Source organism: Lineus longissimus, chromosome 7 (assembly GCF_910592395.1).
Source record: "Lineus longissimus chromosome 7, tnLinLong1.2, whole genome shotgun sequence".
Lineage (NCBI taxonomy): Eukaryota > Metazoa > Nemertea > Pilidiophora > Heteronemertea > Lineidae > Lineus > Lineus longissimus.
In genome coordinates this window covers 12,933,547-12,954,912 of record NC_088314.1, presented here as the reverse complement: position 1 = coordinate 12,954,912, position 21,366 = coordinate 12,933,547, and the positions used below count along the sequence as shown (strand labels likewise).

At 41.4% G+C, this 21,366-nt stretch overlaps 1 long non-coding RNA gene across 3 annotated transcripts; it reads right to left on the bottom strand.

The window, feature by feature from the left end:
• Positions 1-525: 525 nt before the first annotated feature.
• On the bottom strand, positions 526-4,192 carry LOC135490675 (uncharacterized). Of its 3 annotated transcripts, none has more exons than XR_010447752.1 (6): positions 3,219-4,192; positions 2,103-2,272; positions 1,490-1,642; positions 1,123-1,227; positions 801-966; positions 526-599 (listed from the first exon to the last, which is right to left on the bottom strand). It is a non-coding gene; the product is annotated as an uncharacterized LOC135490675 (long non-coding RNA). The 3 variants fall into 3 exon arrangements; XR_010447754.1 differs by having other exon boundaries at positions 526-568; XR_010447753.1 differs by lacking the exons at positions 2,103-2,272; positions 3,219-4,192 and adding an exon at positions 1,841-1,881.
• Between the last annotated feature and the right edge of the window lie 17,174 nt (positions 4,193-21,366).

The window sequence follows — 21,366 nt, the reverse complement described above, 5'->3', positions numbered from 1 at the left end:
CCCGAGCGGTCTTGATTATACAACCAATGACCGACAGCGAGGTATTAATTTCTATTCTAAAAGGTTTCAAAATTAAACAAATTAAATACGATTTGAAAGGTATATATGTTCCGTTTTCGTCAAAGAATGATCCAGCCTGGTGTCCGGAACTCCGCCATATTGTTGCTTGTGAAGATGACGTCACGCAGCAAGGGAATTCCCAGTCTGCTAGCTCGATTTCTACCATTTCCTCGTCTTTGACCTCTTCTGAATCCTGACTGACGACCTCGAAAGAGTCCTCGGGTATCCTCCCTACTTCACAAATCCCAATATATCGGGGAATACTTCAAAATCTCGTGTTCTTGACATTGTTTTGTGGGGCTGAGTCGTTGCTTCTTGGTGAAAATAATTCGTCTGCTAAAATTCAGAATTTTATACCTACCCAGGCGGTCATTGGTTACGATACCAAGACCGCTCCGATCAAAACGAGGCGTAATGTATTTTGTATTAGAAACAATGATATACTGTGACTAAGGCCTTTTAGAATGTCCTTTCTTCATCATCATCATGTGTTGGCTCTGCTGTGGTGCTTGGGGTAGAGCAAGATTCAAAAATCAAAGCTGGGTAACAAAATCAACAAATCAACAGTGTGCGTGTAAAAACACAAATAGGGCACATTGGATGCTTAGTTATTGGTAACTATTACTATAAGGCTCGGATCCAGCAGTGGTAAAAATGGTCTTGCACGCAACCACTACTTGTGAAAGTTCTGCATACATGTATCTAACATAGGTCCTATGAGTTTGGAAAATTGAACTTACGGGTTTACCACAAACTTTAACTGTGGTATAACTTCCAGGAGTTCTTGGAGTTTGGCTTTCCCGATGCTCCCAAAAGACTGTGGAATGTGAAGTCCATCCGGTAGTCCATGAACATTGACTTTGTGGTGATCACTGTAAGGGAAACGGTCCCTACCAGTAGAAACACCTGTAACGTAATAAAGAAGATATAAATTTAAATTGACAATGTTTCACCATATAATACCTGTTAAAGTTAACTCACCAAAAAAAGAAATAATGAAGAAGCCTGAAATGGTGTGTCACCTTGCAATTAAAGAAGTAAACCAAAACAAACGAAACTTACAATATGCAGTATTAAGAGCCTCCCTAACCCTCTTTTCGAGGTCTCTAGTTTGACCTGACATGCCTGATGTGCTGGTTCCAACAGCAGCCTGAGTATCCAATACACCTTAAAGTAAAAAACAACATTAATTGGTAAGATTATATTACCAGTATCTAACAGCCAGAAAGGTTAAAAACCAAATGTAAGCTTAAAAAATAAGAATAATCCAATGGGTACATTACAGTACCTAAATGTAGTTGTTTAACCAAACCAGCTCCTCTTCCAAAAAAAGAACTACATGTATATTCTTTTCAATGAAGTTTCAGTGAAATGAGAAATCAACCAGCATTGATCACCCGGTAGAAAACAAACTTGAGCCAAAGCTTACCAGATCTACAGTGCAGACGAAAATTGGTCGCACAACTGGGAAACTTTCCCAGGAAGACTTTCCCCTCCCATTTCCAAGGACAACCTCTTTCCCCGACTTGACGTCACAACTGAGGAGGAACACATCCGTTCCATAAGTTGCCAGTTCTTGACACTACAAAATCAAAAACAGGAAGGATTAAGAATTAATACAAAAAACTCTGAAATGAGCGGGGTAGATGTAGATCATGTAAACTTTTGTAACAGGGATATCAAACAGAAATCCAATGGCACAAAAAAGGTTACGACACATAAGGCTGCATACACAAAGAAGAAATTAAGTTTCATCGAGAGCACCACCAAGAAAATATACAGAAAACTTAAGATTCTTTGTGAAACCGGGTCCAGGTCTTCAACTCTGCTCTCATGTTGTGACGTTATTTGCATACAATGTAAGTGTATATTTATCTAGGTCACCAAGTCAGTAATGCATCAGGGCAGTATTTCGAGTTCAGTTCAGCCAAATTTAAAACAGACCACAAAGTTTCGCCATTAGAACACTGGGGTTTCATGCCAGGTAAGCCAGCAACTGACTTACATTGACAGTACAATGTATTTTAAGTAGCATTACTTACAGCTTCATCAATTTGCGCCAAAGAAATTCCACCCTGGCCATCCGTTCCCTTTCATTTGTTGGTCTGATGTCCAACGACTCCCTTTTTTTCATGGAAGCCCTTCTTGGCTGCAGGAGAAAGGGCATTCCACTCGTTGGCCCAGGCCTGGAACTGTTCACCAGGAGGTTTACCTGATGGATAAAAGATGAAGGTTATTCACAATCTTTAAATTAAAGGCGGCCTTTAGAAAATCAATTCATAAAGCAAAGATTAACTCCATTCTAATCTTACTATTAAGCACCAAATCATCTGCAATTTTGCAAGAGCTCTGCAGTCCACCCCCCCCCCCCCCCCCCCCCCCCCTGCAGACATCTAACAGAATACAATGTACCCAGTAGTTAAATTGTTTATTTTCTAGTTTATCTTTCACAGAAGTGCATTAGATCCAATTCGTTTTCAAATTTCTAAGGATCCACAAATATTCCAGAAGAAAAAAAATATGTTGCTGCCGGGAGGTCATTAATACTTAGTAACTACCTGGTAAAACTACAGAATTTTTTTCTTCATGAACTAAGAAGAAAATATTCACCTTTCATGGTCTCCTTCCTTTCTTTTAAAAAAATATTATATGAACTTGGCTTCCTCTTCTTTATTGTGCCACTGAGGTGAACAGGAGGGCCTTGCATGGTTTTCAATGAAATACTGAAATACTCCCAGGTTGATAATACTGCCCAATACCACATTTATGATGTTTATTCATAAGGATATTCATCCAGGTTAGGGGTAGTAGGCCTATAAAAATTCTCGTCATACCTCACTGGTTGGAATCGTGATTTTGGTTAATCCTACATGTCTGTAATGGGCGGGCAAGAAATATATGATCTGGTCTTACACAGCCGAGTTGAAAGTATATAAAAATATGTAACAAACCATTGCACAAGAATTTTTATTCTGCAGTGTGAAATTGTACCATCCTTCAGTAAAAATTCACAATGTACAATGTACAATTGCAGATTTCTAGCACAGGAAATTGTTTTTATAAATAGCGAAGGCTATCCATTGCAGAGAAGGCTCCATAAACTCTAGTCCTATTATTTCAGATTTTAACACAAAGAACATTCCTTTTTCAGAACCTACCTTCACATTTTTGAACTCCAATCCTAATTCTTTTGCCACCTCTTCAATTTTTGAATGGCATGACCGCTTTGTGGAGTTCATCCACCATTGAAGTGGGCAATTAACTTTTTTCGCTGGTCATCAGTAATTTTGACTCGGCATTTGGAAGACATTTCCTGAAATGAAGAAACGAATCTTAAATGAAGCAGAAAATACGTCACAACATCTTTTATGACATGTAATATGTATGATGATATTAAGAATAGGTACACGTATAACGACCGTTATAGGTGTTATGTACACTTGATGATGGGAACTGTGGTAGACTGCTGGTAAACCATGTAATATTTATCATGTAGCCCCCTAGTATAGTAGGCCTACTATCATGACAGTTGACTATTGACAGGCCTACATGTATGATGACATGCATACGCCTATTGTTAAAATAGTCTGTTTTCCCGACCCTAGGTCACTAGGTGGGACACGTAGTAGGGTACATAGGCCTAGCTAGGCCTACTGGTGGTATGGTATACTATAGGGGGTCTGCTATGTAGGCTACATCCTACATAGTACATGATGGTATGGTTTGGGTATATCTTTCACTTTGGGGGCCTTTTACTAGGCCACACAATACAACTACCTGTGCCACGACAGAACAGTACAAAAGTATATATGTAGCAGTCGTTTCGTTCTCAACGGATCGAAGGCCATATAAAACACTTACGAAGTAGGGTTTGGTGATTGCACTATCATATAGCTTATCAATTAATCCCAAAGCATGATTGTGATCGAGGGAGCTAGACTTAGGGGAGGGGTGGCGAGTGGTATCCCTGGCAAAAAGAGCATACGGGTACGTCCAGGCCAATTTCCCTGCCACCCTTCCCCCACCCGCACACCCCCGCCAGGTAGGCCTATAGCTAAACTTAGGAGAGGGGTAACGAGTGGTATCCCCGGCAAAAAGAGCATACGGGTACCAGGCCACTTTCCCGACAACCCTTCGCCTACCCCCCCCCCCCCCCCCCACCCCACCCCCGCCTCCTTATTGGGGCGTGATAATAGTATCGGTTTTCATAAGGTGCAGCATCCGGCACTAAAGAGAGGCAAGACATCGGCGATTTGGAAAAAGGGAGTGGGGCCGGTAAGCAGGAGCAGGCAAGGCAGCCAGGGGTCACAGGGCAGGCAGATTAACTTGTGGGAGGGGTGGGCTGCAACCCATTGGCTATCCGACCCTAAAAAATAGATAGCCTATGCTAGTTCTATGTGTCTCGGCATGCCCAGTGTCTGTGTATAAAATTGTGTTAGGCCTAGGTACAGTTAGGGTTGAGAAATTGGATGTGGATTAGGGTACCCAGAGCCCGCAACTCTGCCGGGCCCAGAGCCAGAGCCATTTCAGTGAAACCGGGGGTCATCCTTGTTCAATAGTACCTGCAAAGCCTAAAATTGTTTTATTTTGGTGCATATCATTAGATGGGACACAATATCATAGCACCCAGGACGCATAAAACCCTATACAAATAGGCGTAACTATACTTATTATAGTAGGCCTATCTCTGTCATGTAGGGACGCAAAGACCAGTGGTGCACGAAATAAAAATCATGACAAGATATGACAAGACGGTTAACATGGTCCTTGGTTGAGTTACCAAGACACTCTCGGGTGGAGCTAAAATACAGTCCAAACCCGAGCCGATAGGCAAGGGTTTGGACGAAATTTTAGCTCCACCCGAGAGTGTCTTGGTAACTCAACCAAGGTCCGAAGCCGAGGGTTCAATTTCTATTCTAAAATACCTCAAACTTAAAAAGATAGGCCACGAAAATAACTTGAATATGTGCGAATTTGGCAAATTCCATCCATCGCCTGCCCGGAGCGCCGGTAGCGCCGTTGTTTACATTATGTTACGGCAGCGCGTATACTATAGGAAGTCCGCATCGGCTCGCTCAAGTGATGCTAAAATCCGCGCAAATGGGCTATTTGGAGCGATTTTCTCAGCAAATATGTGTAGTGCTCATTAAAAAACTTAGGGTGGTTGATGCTTCCTTGGCTGATTTGTGTTTGAAGCAGTGTTTTGAGAGCCTCAAACTTCTGAAGTGAGCTGTGTGCATGGTTTCTACATTTTAGTGCAACCCGAGGAAACTTTGGTAGAGCATCTTGGTTGCGTGTCCAAAACACTCCACTCTCAGAACGAGGCTTATGCATTTTCCATTTAAAAGTTGACTTTACGGTACCAAGGTATTTTAGAATAAAGTGTTAACAATATATCTTCACGGTCGGGATATACGCAGGCGCATACATTCATGCAGTGAAACATCGTTAAAAAGCGTTAAACAAAATATCTTGGGATATGGAGTTACGTATCCTGAGCGCTACATACAGTCAGACGAACCTTAACAGAAACCGCTTCGTTACGATATACATCTCCTGTATCAGGTGGGGAGCCAGGGACTATCGGTTTTTTTAACGCTAACGTTTGGCGTCGAATCGGGTCGCAGCTGGCTTTCATCTTTCATCTTCCTCTTCCAGCTCGAATAAGGGTGTAGACGTAGCTTTTGGCGTTCGGATCGTGACCTGGCGGTCTCTTCTTCTCCAATATCTTGGTTTTACCTTGCGTCGATATTGGTAATTGTGCTCTTGATAATTCTGCTGCTTCCGCGGCATCGACTATGTTGAACCATCCACGCGGCACACCAATGTCCAATAGTTTCGCGGCCAGGCTGAAGGCTCCCGGAGGAGCATGATATTTGAGGTCATCGGGAGCTAGAAGGAAATGTAGACTTCGCAAAATGTTCGAATTGGGTACTAGATTTCCTTCAACTAGTATTTCATAGGTGTTGTCCTTCCAATCGATTTCATTAGGAAAATGTTGTATGTAATCGCGTAAAATTATATTAACAAAAGGATGTCGAATCCCAATGATTGCAAATTTACTCAGCAAATCTTTGAGCCGTTGCGCGTGTCCAGTTCTTTTTGCGATATCCTTGATTTTTCCAGTTTGTTTTTGCTCCCAACGTTTTCTCTCCAGTATTTATAGCTTCACATCATCGGGCATAGGCATTTCGCTGGCATTTTCATCTTTGCTCTCTGGTACGGGACTCTTCTTCCTTTCTTCGTTTTCGGTGTGTGTTCTTGCAAGACAGTTATTGCGGTATGTGCTCAAAGGAATGATGATGCTTTCGCTGAAATTTGCAGTCGATGACATTTGAAAATGTTTATTTCTTGCCGATTAACCCTCCTACGAGGTTACCTATCGCTCCAACAGCTAGCGGTATGAGTGATCCCAAAAATCCTCCCGATTGTGCGAGTAGTTTTTTCCTGGTCTGAAGACTGATTCGGGGGGTTTTATAGTTGTCTTACCAGTGGGCTGTGTCTTCGAAGCTTTTGTATTTTGTTCGCCGGTATCGGAACGTTACACCTGTGAACGTTCTCAATACACTCTAAAATCGCGTCAATCTGTCCTTTGTTCGCCAAATCGAGAAGCTTTGCCCTCGTCGATCTACTTCCAATTCTGCCGAACAAAGATAGAAAATCGAGGTGTTGTTTTGCTTTTATTTCTCCAGGATGACGAGTCCGAGATCTTTTGCGCTTCCCGGATTGGAGTGCAACGCTGAATCCCGGTCGTCTATTATAAGCTACGTTTGGCATCGCCGAACATGAACCGATGCTCGCTCTACTTCGAGAAATCTGCTGCTTGCTGCTTCTACAGATGTTTTTCTCTCCTCGTGTCTTCCTTTGAGGAACGAAGTTTATCTTCCTTACTCCCACTTGTTCACATGGGAGTTTTTGATTGACCGCCAAGAAACTCTACTTTCAGGGTGATACGACCTATAATGTATAAAGCTCGATTATAATATGCAGGTCTATAATACAACAATAGTACAAGATATTCTGCCAATGATAATAATACCGTAACTGCGCTCCTTTACATTTCTCCGACTCATGAATATTTGAATACTAGAATGACACAATGCACACTTTTTATTTTGCAATGTCTTCCAATACAAATATGTATATTTTCTTATTCTAATCTCTTAATTCTTTAATTGTTCTTTAATTGGACATAGTTGCATCATTTTCTAGGGAAACGTTTCTGTAAAAATACTCAGAAATTCTCCTGCTATTATTTTCTCTTACTGGATGGCTGAAAATGATATATAGGCTCTAAATGTACCCAACAAATAATCTGGAAGGGGAGTATGCAAAATAGAAAAGTGTTCCTGAACATACAGGCTTATTGACATTGTTGATTTCATTGAGTATAATCATCCAAGGTCTTGATTATAATCTATGCTGGTTGATATTTACGTAAATTATTTTTTCTTTTTTCAGGAAAACTTAGTTCCATGACCAATGGGTCTTGGGAAGAATCATCACATGTGATGAGAAGCTTTATTGAAACTCTTAGATGATATGTAATACCCAGTTATTTAATGTAATACTAATACTATGGCATTTATAAAGACTCAATAAAGTTTATTTGTGACCGATACTTCACTTAGTTGTCTCATCCTAATTTTCAATACAATAAATTTCAAATAAATAGAAACTAACAACGCAAACAGCATTCATTATCCTTCTCAAATGTGTGGACCTGCAAAAGAAAGAGCAGTTTTGGAATTGCAAGTTAAATGAGGCCAATGTATGAACAATATAGAAATCGAATCATCTAGTAGTTGGCCAGTGTGAGGATAAATTGCAAATTTACCATTATAAATCTCTGTCCAAAATATAAGACACTTAATGGACAGGGCCTAATCTAGGCCTAGCTATCATCACAGAGCTAGGAAGCTGGGAATAAATGAATTTAATTTAATTTAATTTAATTTAGGCTAAAAATCGTCAGTATTTGCTAAAAAATTTAAAAAATACTTCCTGGTAACTTTTAGATTATTTCTGGGAAAGAACTGCAGAGTGGAACATTATAAAAAAGAACCCAATTAAAGAAGGAATTTATATTGGCATTGAATTAGGACACCTCTGAATTCAAGGACAGTATGAGTAGCCCATTTCTCAGTCCCAAGGGAAGGGTGTCAATAAAGATGTTCAAACTGTAGTAGCAGGTCAATTGCTGTTCCAATATCCACAAAATTTTTGACGAGACAGCCACCCATATCATGACCGACGACCATGACCCATGCAAATTGAATTAGAATCGTCATAATATATTCACTCATAAGAATACTCGTAAGAATATTTGGATACACTCCAGGACCGACAGAGAGAAGTCCGCGTAGCACAATCTCACGACCAGCACAGCATAGGCCAAAACCGACTTGCGCGATCTCGAGATGGCCGCGCAATCATAGGATCGGTAAGCGCAGATCGGCAAATTGCGCGGAATACAAACACTGTATGGCCATGGAGACCTAATTGAGTTACACAACCAGTATGACTGTGGCTTGAGTACCCTTGGTTAATGAGTTAGAATAGAAATAGAAAATAGACAAAGGTTAATTAGTTACATATGAAGTTTTGGTCGTCTGTGTTTGGGATCATTAGTTGGATTCGATCGACTGGTGACAAATCTGTGATGATTTGTGTTGTGACATCATTGCCTTATGAACTAGCTGATTTCGTCGATTATTTCGAGTCGCTCCTTGGTTGTGACGTTGTCTTTGTCTGTTTTGTCGACATCATTAGTTGGATGATATTTATGACAAGTCTGTGATGCAAATCTGTGATGATTTGTGTGGTGACCAAGGCCAGGGCGTAGCTAGCTTTTTGGTCGGGGGGGGGGGGCAAAAGGCTATCGGGGAGGCGGGGGCAAAATGGCCATTTTTGACATTTTTGGCAAAATTCATGGTACAAAACACATATTTTGGTGAGCTCTGGGGTGGGGCGCATCTGCCCCCTGGCCCCCCGCTAGCTACGCCTCTGGCGATATCGCCCTTAACGAACCAGCTGATGACGTGGTCGATATGGTTGGAGTCGCTCCTTGGTTGTGACATTGTCTTTGTCTGCTTTATTGGTGGCGCCTTACCGCTACACTGAGAAATACACCTCTGGGCTGTACACAATCAGAAGGCATGACACGATGACCCACGAACTGTATGATTGTCTCTTTCAAATCACCTCACCTTTAGAGATCACATGTTTTACATTGTAAAAGTTATCCTTGGCGAAAATAACATAACACACAGTCAAGCAGATTAGTTTTTGCTGAAAAAATATCATCGTTCGAATTCTCGGGGGCCAATTTTTGACACGGGACATTAGCCCATTTCTTTTGACGCTATGAATTTGTAGTGTAGAGGGGTTAATAGTTGTGGCTGGTACGGGGTACCTATTGGGTCGACCGAGGAGTGTAATTCTTACGCTTGTGAAATGGTAAGTATTTAGTCCAGTAGTGGGGACTGTGATCCGAGGGGATATTCTTACACTTGTGAAATGGCAAGACGTTAGGGACAATGATTGGGGAATAATTCTTCCTTTTGTGATATGGAAAGAAGAGTTTTGCTCAATGAATCACACAAGGTCCTGAGTTCAGCAGATGTAAGCGTGCTCTGGTGGCTTACTTGAAGCTGTGTACACAGCAACACGTGTAATTGGTACCTGAGATAGATTAGTAATCTATTCACGGCTGGGGATCTTATTGAGACAGGTCAATATTTCCAAAAAGGTACCAGTGATGTTATTTTGAGGTTGATGAAGACACAGACAAACTGTGTCCTAAACACGAGGTATTTCTTGGTATAAGGCTCTGCTAAACGAGTTCAAAATGGGGGGTGGACTTAAAGAGAGACTTCATAGATATTTGATGTACTGATAAAACTTTAGAAATGGGTTAATGGCAGTCATTTAATCAATCCTGAATGAAAATAATTATTTTCCTACGGATAGTTATTTTTTAACTAGCGTTTTAAAATTTCCAAATCCATCGTCTGCTACGAGCCTGCTGAGACAAGACCACTAATGAATATTGATAGGTTGGAGGGTCCAGGCCTATCTATTAGACGAGTGCATGTTTTTTACTCTCAAGTACATATTTGGAGAGGTATTGAAAAAATATTTGCTGTGGCAAGTCTACAGATATAAATAAATTGTTTGGTAAAAAAATAATTTTGAATTTTGACAACCTGGCCATAGGGGGGTGGTTCAAATTTGGAGTGAAAATGGCCGAAATGGGTAAAAATGTCCACTTGTGTCAAACTTGTCAATTTTAAAAAGATTTCCGTGGTCAATCACCAATTTAAATCGCACCAGTTACTCGCAAGACTAAACCGTATATCATATCCGAATTTCAGTTTCACAGCTCCACGCATTCTTTGATGGCGTGCATTTGAAATAACTGGAAATGGCTTGGAAAATCAATTGTGGTCTTGTCTCTATTTAGAGGGTTTTGGGTTACAGGTCAAAAATAGTAAATGAGCTCTGAAATCCACAAAAACCGTTTGAATTGGCTGAAATGTGTTGAGAATGTGTGGACATATCATGAAATTGGAAAATGTGGAAAAAAAGAAAATTCTCAAATTCAACCTGTCCTACAGGGCTTTTAAGTGAAAATGCCAAAAATTGAAATTTTCAAAAAATTTCAAATAATTTCAAAATTTTCTACTTTTTTGGGCTAGATATGTTTCATAACAATCATCAATTGTGAATAGTAATGAGAGTGTTGATTGTTTTGCATGTTATTTTCATTTTGGGAGGTGTCGGGCACAGAGCACGCTGGGTGGCAGGGTACCAAGCTTTCACTAATTTTTTTATTTCAGCAGGTGAATTCAAGAGAAAAGTATCTGAATTACGAGCGAGAATTTTAGCAAAGACTAAAAGTGATGGTTTTTGTTTGAATTGGGAGGGGGCTAAACAAAAAAAGAGGGGGGTAACATACGGGTTTGTTAAAGTAAGTTTTTTGGATAAGCCGGTCACAATGACTGCACACCGTGCAATGTTTTTGTGTGACCATGATGAATTGAAGTTCAAAACTGGCGCAGGTTATCATATAAGTCATCTTTGTCATAATCCTCTGTGCGTGAAAGTCGAGCACTTGACAATAGAAAGAGGAAGGGTCAATCAAAGTAGAAAAAGGTGCAATGCCAAGAAAGTCTGTGCAGGCCATGGCAACCGCCCTAAATGCATTTTTCCTGGTAAGCTATATGTTGAAGTTGAAAGAAAATATCATTATATTGAATTGACATTTGAAAGTTTTCTTACCGCGATGGCAACCTCTTGGATGTCTTGGTGGCTGGTTGGATCTTGAAGGATCGCCGAAAGTAGGAGTGGTCATAGTTTCTGCTGTTTGGGTCGAGACATTTCCACTCTGGTACAGGCGGTCTGTCTCGTCGTGCAACAGCCTTCTTGACAGCCTTCCTTCGCAAGTCCGGCATTGTTATCATCACATGTTTCTTGTAGTCACCACCCCTGGTTTTGTTTTTCTTTTTCGTGAAGTAATCTGTTGCCCTGATGTTTTTCAAAACACCAGCTAACTTCTGGTGTCTAGCACTCCGTTGGTACCTGACTGTGTACTGCCTGTTCATTGCAATTCTGTCGAGCGCTTTCATTGGGCGGCAACAAGTATCGACTTCGATGTTGAACCACTTTAGTTTCCGTCGCCCGCTCTCGGCTATGTTATGGTTCATTCTGTGGGCTGCTGAATGGATACGAGGGGTTGAGTTCCTGCTCCTGGTCACAATCTTAGGATCGCTGGCCGACAGACCTCGATTCTTGGACTCAACCCCCTGGGTTGTCACGCCAAGACTCAGCTGTTGCAACGCTCCTTTACTAAGGCATACCTCCAAAACGAGATGTACCAAGTTCTTGTCAATCACTGTCATTTTAAACTTGGGAATCTCACCGTAAGATGACCATCGTGTTGATTTGTGCCACCAAGAACCAGTTGTGCCTAAGCACAGTGAGAATTCGTTCTGTGGACAACCAGTGCAGTCACCACCATAACAGTTCACAACACAGGCAACAGTGTCATACAGGTATCCCATGATCCTGTCGAGATCACCGTTGCAGCGCTTGAATAGAGATTGCAAAATCTTGGATGACCTTACCCTAAGATCATTCAGAAACGTTGTTTTTAACAGTGTTCTCTCCTCTGCAGTACGTCCCGGGAACATACCTTTACTGAATTCAGCTCTATGTCCTGCACGCGTCTGGGCTTGATGCAAATGTATAGAGTCAAGTTGATGCTTCACCGTGAATAAGCCGCCGAAGAGCTTTTTTGTTGCATCAGTTAACCCTTTGAATGAACTGGAATCACAATCTGTAGTCAAATGTTCTACATGTAGGCCCTGTTTCTCAAAAGTCTCGGCAAATGCAACCCCAAGATCATATTCTCTGAATGCATCTGCCTCAGGAAAGTTAGCCGTGCACTTCGAGTGTCGTTCGTCAACGTTTGTGCCAGTGGCAACACATTTAACTTCAAAACCTTTCGCCCGCATTGCAGCCCCTATCCAGCAGAGTTTTGTTTTAACCTCAATGTCAATGATTTTGTGTTCATCTGTCACATTTTCAACACATAATCCAGTCATTGTGCTCGCACAACGGCCCATCTTGTTCCTCGAAGTGAGGTGTAAACTATTATAGCGTCCATCAGCTTGGACATTGATTCCTGTGTCGTCCTGATTTCTTAGGCGCAGTATCCTTTTCAAGTTCTCACGTATGTCTGCCATATCGGCCACATTCATTTTAACTGTTTCTTCACCAACTTTATTTGCCTGCTTTTGCATGATACTCCTACAGGGGGGTGGGATTCCCATCATGCTCAGTATGTAACTCATACTCTCGTTGCCAATCATTGTGTCCTGAAACGCAATCTGTAATGCAACATTTGGAAGAGCGGCTTTTCGTCCGCGCTTGCCAGTGTCTATGTCCTCAAAAAGTTTATACAATTTCGAATCAAAACCACAGTTTTTACACACCAAAGTGACTGAACAACACACCCCCTGCTTACGTACCTCTCCATATTTGAATATCGGCTGACAGTTCACGTGATATTCGCTATGGGCCCTGTTAACGTCGTTGAGCACATCCATCAGTTTGGTTGTCTGAACAACGAAACTCTCGTGATCATGCTCCATGGTCTCATCTGGTATCTCCATCTCATCATCAGTGTCTTCTGTCATGTTGACCCGTAGTAAGTTGACATTCTTGGCAGTACGGTTATTAATATCCGGTATGTGTCTTTTGCCGTCGTGTCCCATCGTTGTGACCTGTCCGTACTCCTGGGGCGTGAGTCGTCTCCATGCGGGTTGTAGGCCTACTTCTCGTTCGTCGTCGCTCACCACCTCGACACCTCCACTCCGCACGTGTCCGCTCTTGAACATTGTTCTCGTTGCTGCATTCGATGCCCTAGCGCGCCTCGGAGAACCCCGTTTTCCTATCAATCTCCCCGCCTTTGTCCTCATCTTGTCTTGTCTTTTCGTAACTTGTCTTTCTTTGCTTAAAATCGTACTCCTAGGAGATGTCTATTTCGGGATGCTTCCTTCCACAGACTGAAAATACACAAGAAAGGACAAGAGATTACAAAAGGGTCGATGTTGATAGGACAATAGCGATGACAATGGTTGCTGTTGTGGAAGTGTCAGACTTGGATGTGACAGACAGGGAGATAACATATGGGTTAATCTTTTTCTCATTTTACACCTTACTAACAAGCTTTCCATGCTTATAATGCATCATATATTTGTTGTTTTTCAAATTTCAGACAAAGTTAATATTGTTCGATTTGAAATTTTGACATTTTCAGCATGATACCACTGTCACAACCTTGGAACATCCTTTAAAAAGACAACTTTTTTCCAAAAAATTGAAATTTTTGAATATTTCTCATGAATTAAAATTGTTTCAAATTCCTATTTCAGATTGACTGTAGACCACTGGTGATTTGTCGAAGATTCGGTACCATTCGATTAAGAATTCTACGAGTTAATGAGCTTAACTTGAAGACAGTCTGTAAACAATTTGAAGACGAAATATAAGGTAGGTTGTCCGTATCGGACAAAATTTTAAAACGTTAATAGCTCGCTCAAATCAAGTTCATTTTTGATGAAACTTGGTTATGTTAGTCAAGACATCTCAAATGCTTGGGAAAAGGCATATTTCATTGATATCTCAAGATTATCCCTCTTCATTGAGACATGACCACTAATGAATATTCATAGGTTGGAGGGTCCAGGCCTATCTATTAGACGAGTGCATGTTTTTTACTCTCAAGTACATATTTGGAGAGGTATTGAAAAAATATTTGCTGTGGCAAGTCTACAGATATAAATAAATTGTTTGGTAAAAAAATAATTTTGAATTTTGACAACCTGGCCATAGGGGGTGGTTCAAATTTGGAGTGAAAATGGCCGAAATGGGTAAAAATGTCCACTTGTGTTAAACTTGTCAATTTTTAAAAATATTTCCGTGGTCAATCACCAATTTAAATCGCACCAGTTACTAACAAGACTAAACCGTATATCATATCCGAATTTCAGTTTCACAGCTCCACGCATTCTTTGATGGCGTGCATTTGAAATAACTGGAAATGGCTTGGAAAATCAATTGTGGTCTTGTCTCTATTTAGAGGGTTTTGGGTTACAGGTCAAAAATAGTAAATGAGCTCTGAAATCCACAAAAACCGTTTGAATTGGCTGAAATGTGTTGAGAATGTGTGGACATATCATGGAAATTGGAAAATGTGGAAAAAAAGAAAATTCTCAAATTTACCCCCCCCCCCCCCCCCTGTCCTACAGGGCTTTTAATTGAAAATGCCAAAAATTGAAATTTTCAAAAAATTTCAAATAATTTCAAATTTTTCTACTTTTTTGGGCTAGATATGTTTCATAACAATCATCAATTGTGAATAGTAATGAGAGTGTTGATTGTTTTGCATGTTATTTTCATTTTTGGAGGTGTCGGGCACAGAGCACGCTGGGTGGCAGGGTACCAAGCTTTCACTAATTTTTTTATTTCAGCAGGTGAATTCAAGAGAAAAGTATCTGAATTACGAGCGAGAATTTTAGCAAAGACTAAAAGTGATGGTTTTTGTTTGAATTGGGAGGGGGCTAAACAAAAAAAGAGGGGGGTAAGTGACATACGGGTTTGTTAAAGTAAGTTTTTTGGATAAGCCGGTCACAATGACTGCACACCGTGCAATGTTTTTGTGTGACCATGATGAATTGAAGTTCAAAACTGGCGCAGGTTATCATATAAGTCATCTTTGTCATAATCCTCTGTGCGTGAAAGTCGAGCACGTGACAATAGAAAGAGGAAGGGTCAATCAAAGTAGAAAAAGGTGCAATGCCAAGAAAGTCTGTGCAGGCCATGGCAACCGCCCTAAATGCATTTTTCCTGGTAAGCTATATGTTGAAGTTGAAAGAAAATATCATTATATTGAATTGACATTTGAAAGTTTTCTTACCGCGATGGCAACCTCTTGGATGTCTTGGTGGCTGGTTGGATCTTGAAGGATCGCCGAAAGTAGGAGTGGTCATAGTTTCTGCTGTTTGGGTCGAGACATTTCCACTCTGGTACAGGCGGTCTGTCTCGTCGTGCAACAGCCTTCTTGACAGCCTTCCTTCGCAAGTCCGGCATTGTTATCATCACATGTTTCTTGTAGTCACCACCCCTGGTTTTGTTTTTCTTTTTCGTGAAGTAATCTGTTGCCCTGATGTTTTTCAAAACACCAGCTAACTTCTGGTGTCTAGCACTCCGTTGGTACCTGACTGTGTACTGCCTGTTCATTGCAATTCTGTCGAGCGCTTTCATTGGGCGGCAACAAGTATCGACTTCGATGTTGAACCACTTTAGTTTCCGTCGCCCGCTCTCGGCTATGTTATGGTTCATTCTGTGGGCTGCTGAATGGATACGAGGGGTTGAGTTCCTGCTCCTGGTCACAATCTTAGGATCGCTGGCCGACAGACCTCGATTCTTGGACTCAACCCCCTGGGTTGTCACGCCAAGACTCAGCTGTTGCAACGCTCCTTTACTAAGGCATACCTCCAAAACGAGATGTACCAAGTTCTTGTCAATCACTGTCATTTTAAACTTGGGAATCTCACCGTAAGATGACCATCGTGTTGATTTGTGCCACCAAGAACCAGTTGTGCCTAAGCACAGTGAGAATTCGTTCTGTGGACAACCAGTGCAGTCACCACCATAACAGTTCACAACACAGGCAACAGTGTCATACAGGTATCCCATGATCCTGTCGAGATCACCGTTGCAGCGCTTGAATAGAGATTGCAAAATCTTGGATGACCTTACCCTAAGATCATTCAGAAACGTTGTTTTTAACAGTGTTCTCTCCTCTGCAGTACGTCCCGGGAACATACCTTTACTGAATTCAGCTCTATGTCCTGCACGCGTCTGGGCTTGATGCAAATGTATAGAGTCAAGTTGATGCTTCACCGTGAATAAGCCGCCGAAGAGCTTTTTTGTTGCATCAGTTAACCCTTTGAATGAACTGGAATCACAATCTGTAGTCAAATGTTCTACATGTAGGCCCTGTTTCTCAAAAGTCTCGGCAAATGCAACCCCAAGATCATATTCTCTGAATGCATCTGCCTCAGGAAAGTTAGCCGTGCACTTCGAGTGTCGTTCGTCAACGTTTGTGCCAGTGGCAACACATTTAACTTCAAAACCTTTCGCCCGCATTGCAGCCCCTATCCAGCAGAGTTTTGTTTTAACCTCAATGTCAATGATTTTGTGTTCATCTGTCACATTTTCAACACATAATCCAGTCATTGTGCTCGCACAACGGCCCATCTTGTTCCTCGAAGTGAGGTGTAAACTATTATAGCGTCCATCAGCTTGGACATTGATTCCTGTGTCGTCCTGATTTCTTAGGCGCAGTATCCTTTTCAAGTTCTCACGTATGTCTGCCATATCGGCCACATTCATTTTAACTGTTTCTTCACCAACTTTATTTGCCTGCTTTTGCATGATACTCCTACAGGGGGGTGGGATTCCCATCATGCTCAGTATGTAACTCATACTCTCGTTGCCAATCATTGTGTCCTGAAACGCAATCTGTAATGCAACATTTGGAAGAGCGGCTTTTCGTCCGCGCTTGCCAGTGTCTATGTCCTCAAAAAGTTTATACAATTTCGAATCAAAACCACAGTTTTTACACACCAAAGTGACTGAACAACACACCCCCTGCTTACGTACCTCTCCATATTTGAATATCGGCTGACAGTTCACGTGATATTCGCTATGGGCCCTGTTAACGTCGTTGAGCACATCCATCAGTTTGGTTGTCTGAACAACGAAACTCTCGTGATCATGCTCCATGGTCTCATCTGGTATCTCCATCTCATCATCAGTGTCTTCTGTCATGTTGACCCGTAGTAAGTTGACATTCTTGGCAGTACGGTTATTAATATCCGGTATGTGTCTTTTGCCGTCGTGTCCCATCGTTGTGACCTGTCCGTACTCCTGGGGCGTGAGTCGTCTCCATGCGGGTTGTAGGCCTACTTCTCGTTCGTCGTCGCTCACCACCTCGACACCTCCACTCCGCACGTGTCCGCTCTTGAACATTGTTCTCGTTGCTGCATTCGATGCCCTAGCGCGCCTCGGAGAACCCCGTTTTCCTATCAATCTCCCCGCCTTTGTCCTCATCTTGTCTTGTCTTTTCGTAACTTGTCTTTCTTTGCTTAAAATCGTACTCCTAGGAGATGTCTATTTCGGGATGCTTCCTTCCACAGACTGAAAATACACAAGAAAGGACAAGAGATTACAAAAGGGTCGATGTTGATAGGACAATAGCGATGACAATGGTTGCTGTTGTGGAAGTGTCAGACTTGGATGTGACAGACAGGGAGATAACATATGGGTTAATCTTTTTCTCATTTTACACCTTACTAACAAGCTTTCCATGCTTATAATGCATCATATATTTGTTGTTTTTCAAATTTCAGACAAAGTTAATATTGTTCGATTTGAAATTTTGACATTTTCAGCATGATACCACTGTCACAACCTTGGAACATCCTTTAAAAAGACAACTTTTTTCCAAAAAATTGAAATTTTTGAATATTTCTCATGAATTAAAATTGTTTCAAATTCCTATTTCAGATTGACTGTAGACCACTGGTGATTTGTCGAAGATTCGGTACCATTCGATTAAGAATTCTACGAGTTAATGAGCTTAACTTGAAGACAGTCTGTAAACAATTTGAAGACGAAATATAAGGTAGGTTGTCCGTATCGGACAAAATTTTAAAACGTTAATAGCTCGCTCAAATCAAGTTCATTTTTGATGAAACTTGGTTATGTTAGTCAAGACATCTCAAATGCTTGGGAAAAGGCATATTTCATTGATATCTCAAGATTATCCCTCTTCATTGAGACATGACCACTAATGAATATTCATAGGTTGGAGGGTCCAGGCCTATCTATTAGACGAGTGCATGTTTTTTACTCTCAAGTACATATTTGGAGAGGTATTGAAAAAATATTTGCTGTGGCAAGTCTACAGATATAAATAAATTGTTTGGTAAAAAAATAATTTTGAATTTTGACAACCTGGCCATAGGGGGTGGTTCAAATTTGGAGTGAAAATGGCCGAAATGGGTAAAAATGTCCACTTGTGTTAAACTTGTCAATTTTTAAAAATATTTCCGTGGTCAATCACCAATTTAAATCGCACCAGTTACTAACAAGACTAAACCGTATATCATATCCGAATTTCAGTTTCACAGCTCCACGCATTCTTTGATGGCGTGCATTTGAAATAACTGGAAATGGCTTGGAAAATCAATTGTGGTCTTGTCTCTATTTAGAGGGTTTTGGGTTACAGGTCAAAAATAGTAAATGAGCTCTGAAATCCACAAAAACCGTTTGAATTGGCTGAAATGTGTTGAGAATGTGTGGACATATCATGGAAATTGGAAAATGTGGAAAAAAAGAAAATTCTCAAATTTAACCCCCCCCCCCCTGTCCTACAGGGCTTTTAATTGAAAATGCCAAAAATTGAAATTTTCAAAAAATTTCAAATAATTTCAAATTTTTCTACTTTTTTGGGCTAGATATGTTTCATAACAATCATCAATTGTGAATAGTAATGAGAGTGTTGATTGTTTTGCATGTTATTTTCATTTTTGGAGGTGTCGGGCACAGAGCACGCTGGGTGGCAGGGTACCAAGCTTTCACTAATTTTTTTATTTCAGCAGGTGAATTCAAGAGAAAAGTATCTGAATTACGAGCGAGAATTTTAGCAAAGACTAAAAGTGATGGTTTTTGTTTGAATTGGGAGGGGGCTAAACAAAAAAAGAGGGGGGTAAGTGACATACGGGTTTGTTAAAGTAAGTTTTTTGGATAAGCCGGTCACAATGACTGCACACCGTGCAATGTTTTTGTGTGACCATGATGAATTGAAGTTCAAAACTGGCGCAGGTTATCATATAAGTCATCTTTGTCATAATCCTCTGTGCGTGAAAGTCGAGCACGTGACAATAGAAAGAGGAAGGGTCAATCAAAGTAGAAAAAGGTGCAATGCCAAGAAAGTCTGTGCAGGCCATGGCAACCGCCCTAAATGCATTTTTCCTGGTAAGCTATATGTTGAAGTTGAAAGAAAATATCATTATATTGAATTGACATTTGAAAGTTTTCTTACCGCGATGGCAACCTCTTGGATGTCTTGGTGGCTGGTTGGATCTTGAAGGATCGCCGAAAGTAGGAGTGGTCATAGTTTCTGCTGTTTGGGTCGAGACATTTCCACTCTGGTACAGGCGGTCTGTCTCGTCGTGCAACAGCCTTCTTGACAGCCTTCCTTCGCAAGTCCGGCATTGTTATCATCACATGTTTCTTGTAGTCACCACCCCTGGTTTTGTTTTTCTTTTTCGTGAAGTAATCTGTTGCCCTGATGTTTTTCAAAACACCAGCTAACTTCTGGTGTCTAGCACTCCGTTGGTACCTGACTGTGTACTGCCTGTTCATTGCAATTCTGTCGAGCGCTTTCATTGGGCGGCAACAAGTATCGACTTCGATGTTGAACCACTTTAGTTTCCGTCGCCCGCTCTCGGCTATGTTATGGTTCATTCTGTGGGCTGCTGAATGGATACGAGGGGTTGAGTTCCTGCTCCTGGTCACAATCTTAGGATCGCTGGTCGACAGACCTCGATTCTTGGACTCAACCCCCTGGGTTGTCACGCCAAGACTCAGCTGTTGCAACGCTCCTTTACTAAGGCATACCTCCAAAACGAGATGTACCAAGTTCTTGTCAATCACTGTCATTTTAAACTTGGGAATCTCACCGTAAGATGACCATCGTGTTGATTTGTGCCACCAAGAACCAGTTGTGCCTAAGCACAGTGAGAATTCGTTCTGTGGACAACCAGTGCAGTCACCACCATAACAGTTCACAACACAGGCAACAGTGTCATACAGGTTTCCCATGATCCTGTCGAGATCACCGTTGCAGCGCTTGAATAGAGATTGCAAAATCTTGGATGACCTTACCCTAAGATCATTCAGAAACGTTGTTTTTAACAGTGTTCTCTCCTCTGCAGTACGTCCCGGGAACATACCTTTACTGAATTCAGCTCTATGTCCTGCACGCGTCTGGGCTTGATGCAAATGTATAGAGTCAAGTTGATGCTTCACCGTGAATAAGCCGCCGAAGAGCTTTTTTGTTGCATCAGTTAACCCTTTGAATGAACTGGAATCACCATCTGTAGTCAAATGTTCTACATGTAGGCCCTAGCTGTTTCTCAAAAGTCTCGGCAAATGCAACCCCAAGATCATATTCTCTGAATGCATCTGCCTCAGGAAAGTTAGCCGTGCACTTCGAGTGTCGTTCGTCAACGTTTGTGCCAGTGGCACCACATTTAACTTCAAAACCTTTCGCCCGCATTGCAGCCCCTATCCAGCAGAGTTTTGTTTTAACCTCAATGTCAATGATTTTGTGTTCATCTGTCACATTTTCAACACATAATCCAGTCATTGTGCTCGCACAACGGCCCATCTTGTTCCTCGAAGTGAGGTGTAAACTATTATAGCGTCCATCAGCTTGGACATTGATTCCTATGTCGTCCTGATTTCGGCGCAGTATCCTTTTCAAGTTCTCACGTATGTCTGCCATATCGGCCTCATTCATTTTAACTGTTTCTTCACCAACTATATTTGCCTGCTTTTGCATGATACTCCTACAGGGGGGTGGGATTCCCATCATGCTCAGTATGTAACTCATACTCTCGTTGCCAATCATTGTGTCCTGCAACGCAATCTGTAATGCAACAT